This window comes from Onychomys torridus, chromosome X (assembly GCF_903995425.1).
Source record: "Onychomys torridus chromosome X, mOncTor1.1, whole genome shotgun sequence".
Taxonomy (NCBI): Eukaryota; Metazoa; Chordata; class Mammalia; order Rodentia; family Cricetidae; genus Onychomys; species Onychomys torridus.
Window position 1 is genome coordinate 127,140,096 of NC_050466.1, and position 17,183 is coordinate 127,157,278.

At 38.7% G+C, this 17,183-nt stretch overlaps 1 protein-coding gene across 1 annotated transcript in view; it reads right to left on the minus strand.

Moving 5' to 3' along the window:
* The window catches only part of Lhfpl1 (LHFPL tetraspan subfamily member 1), a 51,898-nt gene extending 45,895 nt beyond the window's left edge, over positions 1-6,003 (minus strand). Inside the window, exon 1 of the mRNA XM_036175715.1 lies at positions 5,898-6,003. The gene's annotated coding sequence lies outside the window, so the exon portion shown is untranslated. The remainder of the gene's footprint in view (positions 1-5,897) is intronic.
* Between the last annotated feature and the right edge of the window lie 11,180 nt (positions 6,004-17,183).

A 17,183-nucleotide genomic window follows, 5' to 3' on the forward strand; every position in this document is an offset into this window, starting at 1 on the left:
AAATAAAAGTTGCTTAGTTTTCATTGTATATTTATTACTGGGTCACACTGCCCACACACAAACTGAAGGGCAGCTTGCTAACCAGCAGCGCATAGGCCTAGACTCTAACTACCAAGAAAATCATCCATATCTTTACTGGGTCCAGTTAAGAAAGCTTCTCATCTCCCAGAAACATAGAACGATCAGGCTTTCTCTGGGGAAGGAACATATATAGAGCTGCGTGGGCCTTTCAAGATCCCCTATGGAACAAGCAATTTCAGATTCAGGATACCGCCTTTCCAGTGCTAGTAGCCTCAGCCCAGCTCACAAATGGCTTTCCCAGACTCCACTGTCAAAAATCAACCACTTCCTTTCCACTCCATTAACCTGCCATTGCTTTCTGGCTAGTTTCTCTACTAATGCAGCTAGAGACCACACTGTAGCTTGATGAAAACATTGTAAATGTCTCTAGCAGGCAGATGGTGGAATGTTGCAGAAACCTCTCTGATTCACCACCACTGCTTAGAATTTTAAGAAGTGATATTGGAAAGGGGGGCCCAAAGCACGAGGATTGTAGGGACTAGTTGTATGAAGCCACCACAATGCCAATTTGGGAGATCTACAGGAGCAAGCATGACCTGTATTTGGTGGTCTTAGGATCTAGCTGTATGTGATTTTACAAGCATCATCAAATAGTGCTTGGCACAGGATAGGCATTACAATTCATGTTTGCTTAATGAACTTCTTTTTTAAAAATCATCCAATTCCCAGACTGGCAGAGACTTTAATGAATCTCACCTAATTCAGCCTTCTTGCTTTACATATGGGTGAGTTTGGCTAAGCAAAGCAGGAAGTGATTTTTTTTTCCAGTCACAGTTAGTAACCAGACACACCAGAACCAGAAACTTGATCTGCAGATTACTACTCCAGAGTTTGGGGACCACTCAAGTGCTAACCTGTCCTCCTCTATAATTTTTACAGATGTGAGTGTGTGGAGGAACTTCTTTAACCAAGAGTAAAAAGCTAGTGGGGTACACAGGACAAACTAGGGTCCATCATGATTCTCTTCTTGATGCATATGTGTTTTGTGCTGTGTGTTTTGGGCAGGAAGGGAACTGAGACCATAAATTGCAGGTGCTTACATTGGAATGTTAAGGTTTGAAAAGAAAATACCATGATCTGGTCCCCTGAGAGTTGGGAAAATGAAAGAAAGGTGTAGTGAGGGATTGAAGGCCAACAGGGCAAAGAGTGGAACTGGTTTGAGTAATTGCTTTTAGAAGGCAGGTATTCTTTACCACAATGAGGTAATGCCTCTGCTTGTTAATGTTGGAGTGTGTAAGAATATGAAAAGCACCATCAGTGCTCCACAGTGGACTTCTTGCCTAGAGCAGATGGGGAGAAAGGGAAAGCTAGTAAGCTTCAATACCTATTCTGGACCCATTATTTCATTTTCTGTGCTTAGAAATCTTCTCAGGTTTGTAAGTATTAGCTCTCCAATTATAAATAAGCAAATTGAGGGTCAGAGAACCAAATGATTTTCACAAGGATTCACAGAAATTCAATAACAAAGTTATCATTTCGTACTCTTCTACCTACAACCTTCTCTTCTTGTACAGTGTTACCCTGATGGAATTATAGCATAACCCTGTATTATTACACGTAAAGGCCTCCATGGTGTCATATCACAAAAGTACTTCAGAATGGGGCATGAATTACAAGGCAAAACAGAGAAGTTAAGAGGAATGTCCATTCTCAAGACATAGTATATAACAAGAACGTTAGCTTCTTCAAGCCCAGCACTTGTAGTCTGAACTAATGTCTCCCATCAGCATCTTCACCTTGAGATCAAAAATTCTAGCATGACATCTAGTAAGAATGGCAGAGAATATAAGGCAGAAGAAGACAGTAGCATCAGTTGTGGAAGAGAAACCTAGCATAATAGTCCACACCTAAACTCACAAGCCCTGGAGATGGTAAGGCAGGGGGATTGAGAGTTTAAAGCATCCTGGTCTACAAAGATATATACAAATAGATGGGGGTGGGGAGATTCTAATGTAAAACTTACCTCATCTGTGAAAAATAAGGCTGCTAATTGAAGTGTAACACTATCAAACACTGCCACCATGATTTCATTTCAAAAGTGGAATTGTGAAGTCAAGATGTAGGAAGTCAGAATCTTACATTTTAGTACGAACGTATTTAGCTAAAGAAAACTCACTGTCTTTTAGAATATAAGTTAAGTACTTTAAACTTTGGAAAAACCAAATTTCCTCATTTCCATTAAGACTTACGTGAGCAACAAAAGCTGTCTGGGACTGAAGGGTTTTCTGGAATGTGGGACTGTCTGTGACAAATTCAGAAAACTCCAAAATAACTTGGAATGAGATAGTTTCCATATTTAGAGTTAGAGACGTAGTAAGTCAGCATCATCAATGGGCAGCAGGTTGAGAATCACTGCCACCAAAAACCCTCTATTGAGCTCTCTTCATGACTCAAATGATATGAATTTAAAACTAACCACAAAATTTAACATTTTAAAGATGGAATGTATACATTTTGCCTCATGCCTGTCTGAATCATAGACTCTTGCCCTTATCAGAGCAATGCCTAGGTTGCAGGGATTTGGTTGCTGATTATTTCTGGAGCACATAATAAAAGTGGGCCAAGATTTCCCATACCTGGACAGAGAATCAGAAGTGCATGTGGAGTATGTACACCCACATTGCTACATGTTCCCAGTTGTTGAGCAGGGAAGCACAGTTTAGCAACTAATTTTGGTCACATCACCTGTAACAGGGTAATCACCTTCTAAAGCAATCCAAATTCATTTCCAGAAGCTGGTGAAGTCATTTTATTCTCACTTCAATAAATACACAAACAATGCCACTCTTCATTGTATACCAATGCCCCACATGTTTCCTTGTCCTGAAATACATAGCTATACAGACACACTGCATTTTAGAAATCTTGACAGCACCACAGTGCTTCCATTGGCCAAGCATTGATAGGCAGAGCATTCACTTTGGTATGACGTCTTCTTTTATTAATATGTTTTTCCATCTGTCAAGATGAATCCTCTCCCTATCTCTGTAACAACCATTATCATACATTTTTCTTAGTTTCTGCTATCATATGTATCTACTACGATGTGATCACTTAATATCAATTAAACTAGAAACATTTTGTGCTTATATTTTGCATAGTGGAATGGGTAAGGCTGTATCTTCACCCATCTCATATCTTCTCCAGTCCTGATAGAAAGGCACAAAAATCTTTTCATTCCCACTGGAGCCCATTGTATAAATTCTGAGTTAAAAATAAATAAAACAGTTCCCAAGGGCAACAGGTTTCGCACAAAGGAAACTCTAAGCTGCAGGTGCTGAGGCAATGATGGCTGCAAGCATGCTTGTATGAGAAGTAGGTTTATTGGCATTAGTGTGAGTAAAGGAATATGGAGAAGTCTTTCTCCTCAGCTCCTAGGCAGTGTGTACTGCCTACCTGCCAATCCTGCTAAATGTACATCTTCTTCTGTGTTGACACATTCATGGGAAATGAGTATGATGTGCAGACATATGTGTCTAATAGGTAAAGTTCTCTAGTATCAGGCTGAGTTTATAGCAAGTCTACACCTTCTAGATCATTGTCATTTAAACATGCCCTCAAAAAAAAAAAATCTACCATGTCTCAATCACTTCCTGACTACCTTTTCTGCCACCTACAATCTTAGAAGTTTCTCTTCCACAATAACAACTGCTCCAAGGTCTCCCTCTCAAGATGATGTCATTCAATGGGCTTTATTTTCTACTTGTAACTTTGTGACTCTAAGAACATCTCACTATTTTTTACCTCAGTTTTCAAGATTGCTGAAATTTCCTCTGGGCCTCCTGCCTCACCCATTCCCTTTCTTTTTCTCTCACATAGAAAGAGTTGAAAAACCAGCTGTGTTGTCTTAGATTTTTTATTTGCTTATATATCATCATCCTTAGGTACAGATCTTTATGAGAAAATTTGAGACTAAATCCAGAAGCAAGAGAGTAAGTGGATACAGAGAACCACCTGAGCAATAAAAAAAATCTGGAAATTTGAGGTGGTTGCTCTGATACAGCCATGCCCTCTGAACCTTTGCAGTGCACTCAACCAACATAATCAAAAACCTAGAAAGTCACCTCTAAATAATAGAGTTAGCCATGCAGAGGTGGGGAGAGTTCACAAACAAACAAACAGAATAACTCAACATTAATACTAAGCCATTCTCTTTCTCAAGAGCTTGAGGTTGAAAGTTTGAGTGCTAGGATGTTTTCCCCGAATTTCATATGAGCTTCTCTTGACCCTGAGACCTATTTCCTGAGCTCCCATCTGTCTAATGCATTATCAACCAGCGAGGAATCTAGATGGACAAACCAGTACCCCATCTTCAATGGTCAGTTGGTTGCATAGGGAATCTTCCTCACACTAGCAGGTAGTTCAAAACTGCCCCTCAGCTGCTCTTTCAATTTAAAGCCTAGTGAATGACTTGCAAAGCCTGCATTCTTCTTCACCTTCACATTTATAATTGCAACCTGGTATTGCTGTACATAAACCTTTTATTTCATGTCCTCAGATAGAATAAAATGCTACCACAGCTGAAAAGAAGGCAGGCTAAATGCTTTTCCAATCAGTTCAGAGTTGGCATGCAACATGGTACATCAAAAAAGTTCCTGGTATTAGGGAGCACCAACTCCCCTGCATCAGAATCATTCTAGATTCTCTTTCAAAGTAGAAATTCCCTCTCTCTCTCTCTCTCTCTCTCTCTCTCTCTCTCTCTCTCTCTCTCTCTCCCTCCCTCTCTCTCTCCCCCTCTCCCTAATATTCACTGAATTCAAGTTAATGAGAATTTGCAAATTTTAAAACCCTCAGTTCATCCTGATGAGAACTCATGACTGAGGAATACTCTGTTAGTGGAAATGAGTGAGATTTTGGAGTCAAATTTGATGCAGACACCTGAGCTTTGCCTCTAAAAAGTGATGTGAATGTGGAGGAAATCACTTCAAACCTCTGAGTTTCTGTTTCATGTATACTGGTAATAATGGCACAAAGTTCAGGTGAAGCATAACATACATGATATAGCTGATACAAGGGTAGGTATTAACCATCCTTTGCGCTACCAAGGAAGACAGCATTATTTCCTACTAGAGAGACTTGATATTTACTCAGAAGAAAGTCTCCTCTACCTTCCTCTCACCCTTTCTCTTTGAAACATCTCTGACAGTTGTTGCTCCTGGGTTCTCAACTTTTCCTTTCTCACTATAAAATGAAACCATTTGGCTGAGTGCTCTTTGTTAGCATGCATTAACAGTTCACTTCTTTCAGCTTCCTTGTAAATCATCGCACTTGGCACATAGTAGGAACTCATAAACATTTTCTGAATTAATGCCATTATTTAACTCCAGCTCTACTGGTTTCAACATCTGTATTTCAGTTTAACCTGATTTTTGTTTCAGTCCCGTAATTTCAATTGCAGCAAGTCTAAGACATTGCCCTACCACATTGGGAAATCAGATCCATTTTTACTTGGATGGACAAGTCAGAACAAAATCCCTCCCTCTACTCCCAGAGAAAGTCTGCCTTTCCTCTCCTCAGGTTACCAACTCCCTTGGGGGAAAGCAACTAGCTCTTAACCCTTAGGCCTTCAAACCTTGCCTATATGAAACAGGAATCCAGCACTGATCCCTCGTAGACTGTGCAAACAACCAACTATGGGGAAGTGAAAATACATCAGGCTGCCCTTTTGAAGAAAAGCAGCTTCCCTACGCTTTGTCACGAAAGGACAGGAAGCCTGAGCAAGGAAGCGGCAGAAGAAGAAGGGCTGAGAGAGGGGGGGCAAAGCGGGATTTTCTGTCCAGCTGCTTCAGTTGCATTTGGCCAAGATACATATTTACCTTCTAACCATGAAGGCTGATTGACTTGCTCCCTTTCTTCTGATTCAGATTTGAGAAGAAAGAAAAAAAATAAACTTCTCACAGCTTGTCAGACAGGGATGGGAATCCCAGTTGCTCTTTGCAGTGATGCCTGCAAACCTAGCTTTACCTTTGGGAGAGAGGGGCGGAGTCCAATGTAATGGGAATTAACTCCAACTCCGCTGGAGGCCAGAGGCTTCAAACTCAGCTTCTGACATGCAGGCACTGGAAGTAGAAACCAGCTCAGCGGGCACTGAGCTTTTACTCTCTTACCTCCCACCTCCCAGCTGCCATGTCAGCGACTCTCTCTCTCTCTCTCTCTCTCTCTCTCTCTCTCTCTCTCTCTCTCTCTCTCGCATGTGGTGTGTGTGTGTGTGTGTGTGTGTGTGTGTGTGTGTTTGCTCACACGTGCGCAAGCATTTGTGTCTACACCCACTTTTAAACTGCATTTCTATGGCTCATTTCCTTACCTACTGAATGCCAGGTGAGGAACTGATGTTCTCCCTAACTTTTTCGCCAAAATTCCAAATGATATCACAGGGATTAGGTAGTTGAAGAAAACTGAGAGAACATACTAACCCTTAAACATAATTTTCCCTCAAACTGATGTCTATTGTTTGGGGTAAAATGATACTCCAATAGAGAAATCTTTGACTCTGCGATGATGCAGTGGAAACTTTAAGAAAAAACTGAGGACTGAAGAGATAAGTCCATGTATAAAAATTCTTTCTGCACTAGTCAAGGACTTAAGTTTGATCCTCAGAACCTACTGTAGGAGGTGAGAACAGATTCTGAAAAGTTGACTTCCAAACCCCACATGGATGCTATGGCACACAAATGCATGCATTCACATTCCTGTAGCATCGACATAAAACAGTAAGTATAATACATAGAATTAAGTTTTTAAGAGACAAATTTATGATGAGCCAGATGTGCTGGTACATGACTGTAATCCCAGTATGCCAGAGACTGAGGCAGAAAGATCACAAGTCCAAGGCTAATATGAATTACATAGCTAGATTATCATGAAAACAAACAAAACCAAAGAACTTACTTAAGCCATACATTAAAAGAATAGTAATACCTTTTGAAATAGTAGTATCACCAAACAGCAGTGTCTAACTCATCTAAAAGCACAAGGAACTTCTCTTTTCTCCTTGGGAAAAGAACTGAGTGATCTGGAAATGAATAATTTTCCTGAAGCCCTGCTCCAGCCTAATGCCATCTCTCTTGTGTCTGAGTAACCCTGGCACACTGTATTTATTTTTGGAAACTTGTCATCATCCCCCTTGAACACTTTTGCATATGGGTCTTATTACCTCTTCTATTTAGATGCCTTGTGAACAAGGAACTTGACTCAAAATGAGTTATAAGGAGGAAGGCTTAGCAGAGCATCCTTGACTGATCCAAAATAGTAGTGCTTTTACAATGACGCTATTACCTTCAAAAGGATGCTCTAAAAGCTGTCAGTTTTGTTTTTCCGCATTTTACAGCAAAAATACAAAAGGCAAAAGTAAATGAATTAGTAGCTTGATATATTCATTGTACTATAATTATTTAATGAGCCTACTAAACTTTCTAAGCTGTCTGCCTGATACATGCATAAATCCTGCCTGTCTTTTATCATCTATATTCATGAACACATTTATTTATCAAGCTATTTCCCATCAGCAATTTTTAACCATTTGTTTCTTTCCCAACCCACTGATAAACCACATTCCCAACTGTAATAAGAGCTTACTGAGGCACTTCCTGCAGGGAGGGACAGCTGACTTCTTGCATAGAATGTCTGACTTTGGCAGTATAAACTCATCTGAAATTTTCAACAATCTCCCAGTTTTTACCTGCTTGGGAGTAACTGCTTCAGATATAGGACTATGTAGAGTAGCTGTTCTCAAGCTGTGGGTTGAGACCACTATGGGGGCCGAACGACCCTTTCACAGGGGTTTCATATCAGTTATCCTACATATCAGATATTTGTATTACAATTTATAACAGTAACAAAATTACAGTTATAAAGTAGCAACGCAAATAATTTTATGGTTGGATATCACTACAACATGAGGAACTGTATTAAAGGGTCAGAGCATTAGGACAGTTGAGAACTACTGGTGTAAAGGGAAGGGTTATACCTTCTTTTGTGAAAAGTAAGTCAATATGTACAGGCATATAGAACCTGTGTGAGAGAGATGACTAAAAACTTAGGCAGGTACAAAATAGTTGGTTCTACTCTGTGCTCTGGTATATTTTATCTTGCATTTAGTAACTACACTTGACACTTGGGGAATCATCACTATTTGGAACTCAGAGAGGACTACCTTTTTCACTTCCCTCTTTCCAATCTCTTTTCATTGGGCCTCTGGTTCTCTTGAATAGGATAGTAGAGGTACTTAGGTACATACTGAATAATGATATACTTTATTGGGAAATGTTTATTTTTCTTATTTCTAATCTAATGGTTGAAAATTGTCTTAGAAAGAAATACTTTTGATCTTATGGGACTTGATTTCTGTTCATTTAAGAATGCTGTTCAGCTGGCATGAAAGTCATGCTTTTAATCCTAGAGCTCTGGAGCCTGAAGCAAGAAGATCCCAAGTTTCTTACCAATCTGGACTACTCTATCTCAAAAACAAGGCTAAACAAATGGAAGCAAAACAAATAATTTTAAGACATGCTTCTATAAGACATTTGACATAGATTGAGAAGTAGACACTTCTTGTAACATATTTAAGTAATGGAATGATATACAGTAGTTATAATAATATTAAAATCCCTACTGACCATGGAACATCTAAATCTTCTATTTAAAATATACAAAGAGAACACATGGATGGTGGGTGATTCTAACTCCCATGTCCATCCCTAGCCCTAGTTTCAAAAACATTGCCTTATACATACAGTAGCATTTCTCAAGAAAGAGTAATACTCCCACAACATTTTGCTGTCTAGACAAGTAGTCAACAAGCCAGAGCTCATGCATGCCAAATCTAGTAGTCTGTCTGTTTTTTAAAAGTTTTATGGGCACACAGTCACAGCATATATTCATTTATGTATTATCTATGGATGTTTTCATGCTATTGTGCCAGAATATAGTAGTTGTAAAAGAGATCTTATGACCCATAGAGCCTGAAGATTTGTTATCTGGCCCTTTTCTGAAAAAAAAGTGTGTTGACTCCTGGTGGAGACTCATTATCTATAGATTATAGGAGAGACACAGTGTTAGAACTGTAAGGAGAAAGAGGTTAAAATGGAAGAGGGGAAGTGCAAAAAGTAGAAATGCCACTTGGTTTCAGCTGTGGTATATTCCCAGCCAACCCATACCATTTCTTTAAATCCTACCAACTAAGAGTCAACAATACATTCATATTCACTATAAGCCAGAAAGTTAGTAGCACTGTGAAACTTTCTCTGGTAACTTATCCTTTGAAACTGTATTCATATTTCTCACATCTTAATTTTTGCTTTTTTTTTATCAGAGTTGCTTGTTCTTCTATGGTTGCTTCCCTGTTTGGGTTTTTATAAAATGTTTAATATATATACATAAATTCCAAGAAGAATGCATTTATTTTAAGGTCATAATTAAGAGACCCATTGTCTATTGTGAGAAGTTGGCATGTAAGTGCTTTCCAAATTTAAAAACACATAGACTTCATGACCTGTTGAATATAGGAAAATACTCAAGCAGGTGAAAAAGTTATAATTCTCGGGGCTAATAAAGTGAATTGGTTGGTAAAGTGCTTGCCATACAAGCATAAATACCTTGTATGGATGCTGGAAGCCAAGTAAAAAGCTTGGTATGGTGATGTGTGCTTAGAAGTCGAGTACTAAGGATGTGCAAACACATAAATCCCTGGAGCTTGCTGGCCACATATGCCTTATAAAACTTCCCCCAAAGTTTTAGCTCTATACTGAAAACCTACATTTTTTTTTGTACGAAGAGCAGAACGGGAGACTGTAGAGGTTGCTCAATGAGTAGAGGTTCTTGTCACAATGCTGACAACTTGAGTTCAATCCTTGGGACACATGTACTGAAAGGAAAGAATTAATCCCTGCAAGATGTCTTTTGATCTCCACTTGTATGTCATGGTATGTGTTTGTACATATATGTACACATACACTAACAAAACAATAAATGTAAAAAAGTTAAAATCAGAAATAACAGCTTCTTTACTGAAGTTCATTATCAATTCAGTGGATGAATGGATGATATTAGTTGTAAGTTGAATTCGCTACTTGTCTCATTGCTGTGACTAGATACATTTTATCACGTATTTAATAATATGTATTTAGGTTGCCTTTATCAGCAACCCAAGGATGAAATATTTATTTTGGTTTAGAGTTTGGCAGATACAATTGATTATGTTAGGGAGTGTATGGCAGATACAATCAATTGTGGTAGGAAGTGTATGGCAACAGGAACTTGCTTACACCTACATGTATCAAGAAGCAGAATGAAGAGAATTTAAGTGCTCATCTGATTTTCTCTATTTCTTTTTTCCATGTGTATGTGTGTGTGGTATATGAGCATATATGTATAGAGACATGAAGTAAGACACTTTGCATCAACAAAGTGTCTTCTTTGATCACTCTCTACCTTATATTTTGAGATAAGGACTCTCAACTGAGCCCAGAGCTTGCTGATACACAGTCTAGCTAGTCAACTTGTTCCATTGATCCTTTTTCTAAATTCTGAGTACCCATCCATCCTTTACATGAGTTCTGAGTATCCAAACTCTGGTCCTCATGCTTGCACAACAGGGATTTAATCACTCATGGGATGGTACCAACCATATTCAAGGTATATCTCTCTTCAACTTGAACCTCTCTGGAAATGTCTTGGTGATTAAACATATAGCCAAGTAAAGATGAACATTAACCATTGCAGCAATGCACAGTATAATAATAAATGTTTAATAACTGCCTTCAGAGTCTGAAGATGAGGTGCAACAAAGCCACAACTTGTGACAATGATTCTTGTAGTCCAATGATATCAAATTTCAAGATACTAGCTTGATGACAATGAAGATGATATTGGGAAGGAAAAACAGTCAACTTTAACAAGCTAGTATAAATTAGCTCCAATATACCATTGGAACTTACAGTTTAACCACACAAAACACATCTTGGCCTATATCAATTTATAAGCTGTATATACTATTAAAATGGGATAGCTATCACAGTTATGTCATAAGGTACACATTGGTTTCTCCCCCACCATACAATGTATTAGCTGGCACCGAAACATTTTAAAGATGTTTTACTTGGGTACCAATTTGTAGCATGCAATTTGTGTGTTATTTAGAAATAAACCAAAAATAAAATTGCTCATGCTTCTTGCTGCTTGCTTTAACAGCCTTTGAAGGAAGATATTTATTATATTTATAACAGATAAAAATAAACTAGAACTCTTTTTCTAAAAACTTAACCCATGTACAAGATTTTTGGTTCAAATTATATAGAATAAGTAAAACTAAATTGCATTATATTAACTGCCATGAATGCATGTTTATGCTGAAATGTAATTTTAGAGAACATTTCCATTTGCCTGTTAAGTTCTCTAAAAATGCTTATATATGTTGCAAGGATTCATCACTCATGCTAATTGCTGCCAAAAGCAACCAGTGAACCATTACTAACTGCCTTCATTTGAATGTGTATGCTCCAAAATTTATGTGTTCCCAATGTGTTGGTATTATAAGGTGGAAGCCTTAGGAATTGATTATAAAGGTGGCTTCAAGTAGTACTAAAATCTCTAGCCTTTCCTTTTGGCAGTCTGAGGACACAATGATCCTGCCCTGTCACTTGAAGACAGCATTCTTCTGCTCAATAAAATACAGAAATAAGAGCCAATTCCCAAAGCAGAGAGTAACCCTCACCAGAAACTCAACCATCCAATGCTTTGTAGACATCTGATCCTCTAGAACTGTGAAAAAATGTATTTTGTTCATCACAAATAAGCGGTGAAGAATTTTGTTCTAGCAATACAAACACATCAAGAAGTTTGCTATTCCTCAACCTGTGTTCAACACTGTAGGAATTTTAGGAAGCACAGAGTTAATAAGCTAGACAAGAACCCTGACCTTACAATATTTATTTTGCAATCAGGGATATGGAGAAGGCTAAACAGGAATATAATTAACATAAGAATAGTAAGGAACTCTATGAGTGGCTAAAATAGTTATTTGATAATGTGATCAGGGTGAGAGGATGCGTCTTAAATGGAACCATTAGGAGAGGCTTCTCTGATGTGTCACAGAGATACAAACCCAAAGCATAAAATGGCTTGAATGTGAAATGGTCCCACAAGCTTACGTTTTTAGAGTCTCATTGCCCTTGAATTTTGAGAAGTCTGCATGTAAATGCTTTCAAAACTTGAAAACAATCTCCATGCCATAGATACTGAATATAGGAAGATTCTCAGGTCAATAAACAAACTTTAGTTCTAAGGGCTAGGAAAGTGACTCGGTTGTTAAAATGTTTGCCACACAAGCATGAAGACCTGAGTTTGAAACCTATAAGCTGTGTAAAAAGTTCTTTGTGGTGGTGTATGTTTAGAATTCCATCACTGAGGATATGGAGACACATGTACCCCAGAAACTTTCTGACCAAACACACCATATAAATTTTCTTTAAACGTTTTATTTCTATTCTGAGCACTTATAAATGAAACATATATTTTATTTAAAAGTCAGAACTGGAAACTGGCAATATTTATTGATGAATAAAGGCTCTTGCCAACAAGTTACTATTGTCCATGACAGCTGGGATATATCCTGAGGGAACCGCAGAACTTGGTGATATGGTCTATTTGGTATTAATTTTTCAAGAATGAAAAAAAAAGATTGAGGAAGTAATGGAGTCTTTTCCTTAGGTTTAGAGGATTGATAATGCCAAGTAACAAGTGGCAGAGTAAGAGTCCCTGTAAGGAGACCACTGAGTGCCTGAGAGACTATTGTAGGAAGTTATGGAGGTGATACCTAAGTTCAGCGGACATCCTAAGATGCTGCAGAGAATAGAACCATGGTGTGTCAAGCAAGGAAAGCTATGTATCTGTTACAGCTAACTCCCAATTTTTCCTTGCTAATCACCCATTGGATTTGGAAAGTGTATTTATGCTATTGTATACAACCTTACATAGGTTCATGGTTAATATATTCCATTGTATCTCAGAAGAGCTTTTGGGATTTTGAATAGTGTTGGAACTGTTGAAAACTGTGAAGTGTAGCATGAATCTTAGAAGGACTTATTAATTAAAACAAACCCAGGGCCAGGTATTGGGGTGAATGCTGGAAGATCAGAGAAGCAGAACAAGCCACAGCCACCTCACCTTGCCAATTCCTCAGTTGATCCCATTTCCTTAGACTGGAAGCCTCTGATTCCTTATCCAGAATGAATCTCAGCTGAACTGCTTCTTGAAAGCCTAAAAGCTTAACCAGCTTCAGTTCCTGGTCCTCACGCCTTATTAACCTTTCTGCTTTCTGCCATCACTTCTTGGGATTAAAGGCTCATTTCCTGGGATTAAAGGGGTGAGTCATCATGCCTGGCTGTTTCCAGTGTGGCTTTAAACTCACAGAAATCCAGATGGATCTCTGCTTCCCAAGCGATAGGATTAAAGCCATGTGTGCCACCATTTTCTGGCCTCTGTATCTAGTGGCTGTTCTGTCCTCTGACCCGAGTTAAGTTTATTAGGGTGCACAATATTTTGGGGAACACAATATCACCACAGTGAAGAGTTTGGAAGTTCCACTGAATGCATTTTGTTTCAAAAGATAGCAATGAGTGTATGAGGGATCCCAAGTAGAATGTTATAGTTTGAGTGTGAAATGTAATCATAGGCTCAAGTGTTTGAACACTTGGTCCCAAGCTAGTAATGCTATTGTTAAGATGGATGTAGAACCTTTAAGAGGTGGGAGCTCCCTGGAGTAGTTGGTCACTGGAGTGATCGTTAAGACCTTATATATTGTTGCCACATAGAAGTTATTCACTGAAGGGTTCTAGAGGCCTAAGCATGACAAACATGGTACCAGCAGGCATTGCCCTTACCACTTCCTTCTCCCTTGCTAAACTATTAGTGTTAGAATTCATAGCCACTCCCGAGCTACATGACCAAAATTGTGCTGTCCAGTATTGTAACTATAATTCTTACTTATTATGTATAATTTTACTATGTTAAAGTTAAAACCTTCCTTTTTAATAAAAAAGAAAAGGGGAAATGCTGTGGAATAATGCTTTTGTACACTGGTTTAATATAATGTTGATTGGCCAGTAGCTAGGTAGGAAGTATAGGCAGGATAAGCAGACAAGGGGAATTCTGGGAAGAGGAAGGCTGAGTCAGGAGATGCCAGCCCACCATCCAGGGAGCAGCATGTAATGACACACAGGTAAAGCCATGGAAAATGTGGCAACATATAGATTAACAGTAATCTGGGCTGAGTTTGAGTGTAAGAGCTAGTCAGTAGTAAGCCTGAGCTAATGGCTGAGAAGTTTTAATTAATATAAGCCTGTGTGTGTTTACTTGGGTCTGAGCAGCTGAGGACCAGGTGGGACACAGGAAAACTTCAGCTACAGTCCAGTAGCCAGGCAATATGCTTAGTCATCCTAGGATCTTATGTCCTCCGTAATCTGCTTCATGATCATGTAATCTGTTCACATGAGCGCATATGCACATGTTGGGGGGAACCTATAAAAGCAGGTTCCACCTATTCCTTCCCTCTCTTCCTGCATTCCATAGGCCTATGCACACCTCTTCTATTTTGTTCTATTAATAAACTCTTATAGTAGGTTTTGTTATGCCTTGTGGCTTCTCTTGCATGGTAAAACAGTGCCAACAACATTGTGCTGCTTAATAAATAACAATTAAATTCCCTTATTTAGGCACTTCCACATTCCCAAAGCTAGCCACCAAGACCCATTCCCTTTTTTTGGCCATGTCCTTATACCTGACTCATTCCTGGGACTGATTACCAAGGTGCAACTATCAAAACACCAAAGTCCATCAACTAAAATTCATTTTATGGCTACACTCACTAACATGTCCAATCAGGACTTACCAACTCATCCTAGCACAGACTTTCCCTTTTCTCCTTTAAAAACTTCTCCTACAGAGACACCTGCTGCCTGGTCAAGAGGCAGCCACCAGTTTGTCCCCTCCAATGTAAATAAATCTCCTTTGTACTGAGAAGTTTGTGTCTTGGTGTATTCTGTGCTGACTCTGAGGCCCCTTTACTGTCTGCTTCTGAGAATGGATACAGCATGACCAGGAAGCCTCCTCCTCCTGCCACCATGCTTTCCTTCCTAGGTTTCATGTCTCTCTCACCTTGATGGACTTTGTCCTTCTGAAAATGAAAGTGAAAATCAATCCTTTGTTCTTTAAGGTTTCTTGTTTTGGTTTTTTTGGGGGTGGGGGTCAGGACTTTTTATCACAGCAATGAAAATGTAACTAAGACAGATCAGAAGCAATAAAGAGCTAGAAGAACCCAAGAGACAACTATAAATCTAAAGACTCAAAGAAGGGAAGGGTCTTGACGTGCTGAGAAATTACAAGGTCAGTGGGGTCATCCATGGTGAAATGAAGACGACTGGTATGGCTGAGACTGGAAAGATGGGTGACAGATAAAGCAGACTGACAAGTTCTTCTTTTATACTGGATGCCTGTGGACAATTGCAAATAAAGAGCTGTGTCTACACAGGACAACCCCTAAGGTGCTGATGTCACTTGTCCCCTGCTCTAAACCTCAAAGGCTGACCACATGACCTCTGTCATAACTTTGTGGAAACTAAAGTAGCTATAGGAAACTATCAATTTATACTTTTATCTCAGGGATTTCTAGGGATTACTATTAATGTATTTGGTTATTGTATTGTACTAATAATAAATGTCATTATTCTTGTCAGTGTTTGTTCTTCCTGGCTTTCAGGTATGGCACTGAGTGGTTTAAAATCGAAGGGTCCAGGAATATAGAAATATAAAATTGTAAACCTAAAAAATAAAAGCTGACAGTCATCACTCCAAAGGCTAACTTCTAACAGTGACTCTCTGCTTACAGCCAGCTCCTCTGTCAATAGCCAGGGGTTACCTTTTAGCCCTCTTGTCTCTTATAGCCAACAACTGCCTGGACCAAAATTAACTTTTAATATATGTTTCTACATGACTCCTAGCATACATCCAATACCTGATGTTTTCTCCCTTAATATAAAAAGGGGGCCAGAACCTGCCTCCATTAGCCTCAGATTCCTGAACACTGGCTGTGGTGTCAGCTAGCTGACAAGCTTTTGTGTCCTGTGGTGAAATTTTTTTCTTTGTTTGTTTTTTCTAGAATAAAACTTCTAGTTAAATCAAATTTGGTGGTCTGTCCCCCATTATTGCATGACCCCAGACTCAATAAAAATATCTAACATATTTGGAAGCTTCATTTTTAGGAAATATAGAAAGCTGTAATATAGGCAATTAAAGGCTACAGTTTTTATTTCTCAAAGTTTCCTTTTATTCTCTTAGTGATCATCTGGCATTTGGAACCCCTAAATTTCAGTTTTGATATCTTTTTTATATCTGCTTTTATGGTACCCTATACTGAACCAGTTATGAGGTCAGTTTGCCTAGAAAAAGTCTACCCTCTCTTATGCTCCAGTCAATGAACAATTCTGTAAAATATTATTTCTAAAGCAGTAACCTAAATCATAGCTCAGAACTGAAAAGACATGGCCTCCCAACTTTCTCAACATCCTCCCTGTCATTCTTCCCCTCCCCAGGACACTAACTATAAAATCTTCATGTTGTTTTCTATTGTATTTTACGTTACCATTGTAAAACTTAGCATACAATGTTTTTTGTTTCATTATGGCGTCTGTAGATACATACATCATTATATTCCATCATACTTTCTTCTGAAGCCTTTCTAACACTACCACACATGATAGCCAAATAATGGAGGAGAGTATTTTTAGTTTCCAATCTACTCCAATTCATTTCCTAGAGAACAATGTAATTTGGTTTCAGAAACTTCTATGAAATGACAGACAGCATTCCGTAAACAATAAATCATTGTTTTTACCTGTATCTCCTGAGACAAGTCACAGAGCTTTGAGAATTGGGTGACCTGAATGACTCAGACTGATTTTTAGATATCCATATCAGTTGCTGACAACTTTGCTACACTTCTCTGTTTTTGTTGAATGGTGTAGCTTGACAGGTTAATACACAAACACAGAAGAATGCAGAGGGGGGAGGAAGAGGAATGGGGGAGGCAGGGATGGATGAATGGATAGGGG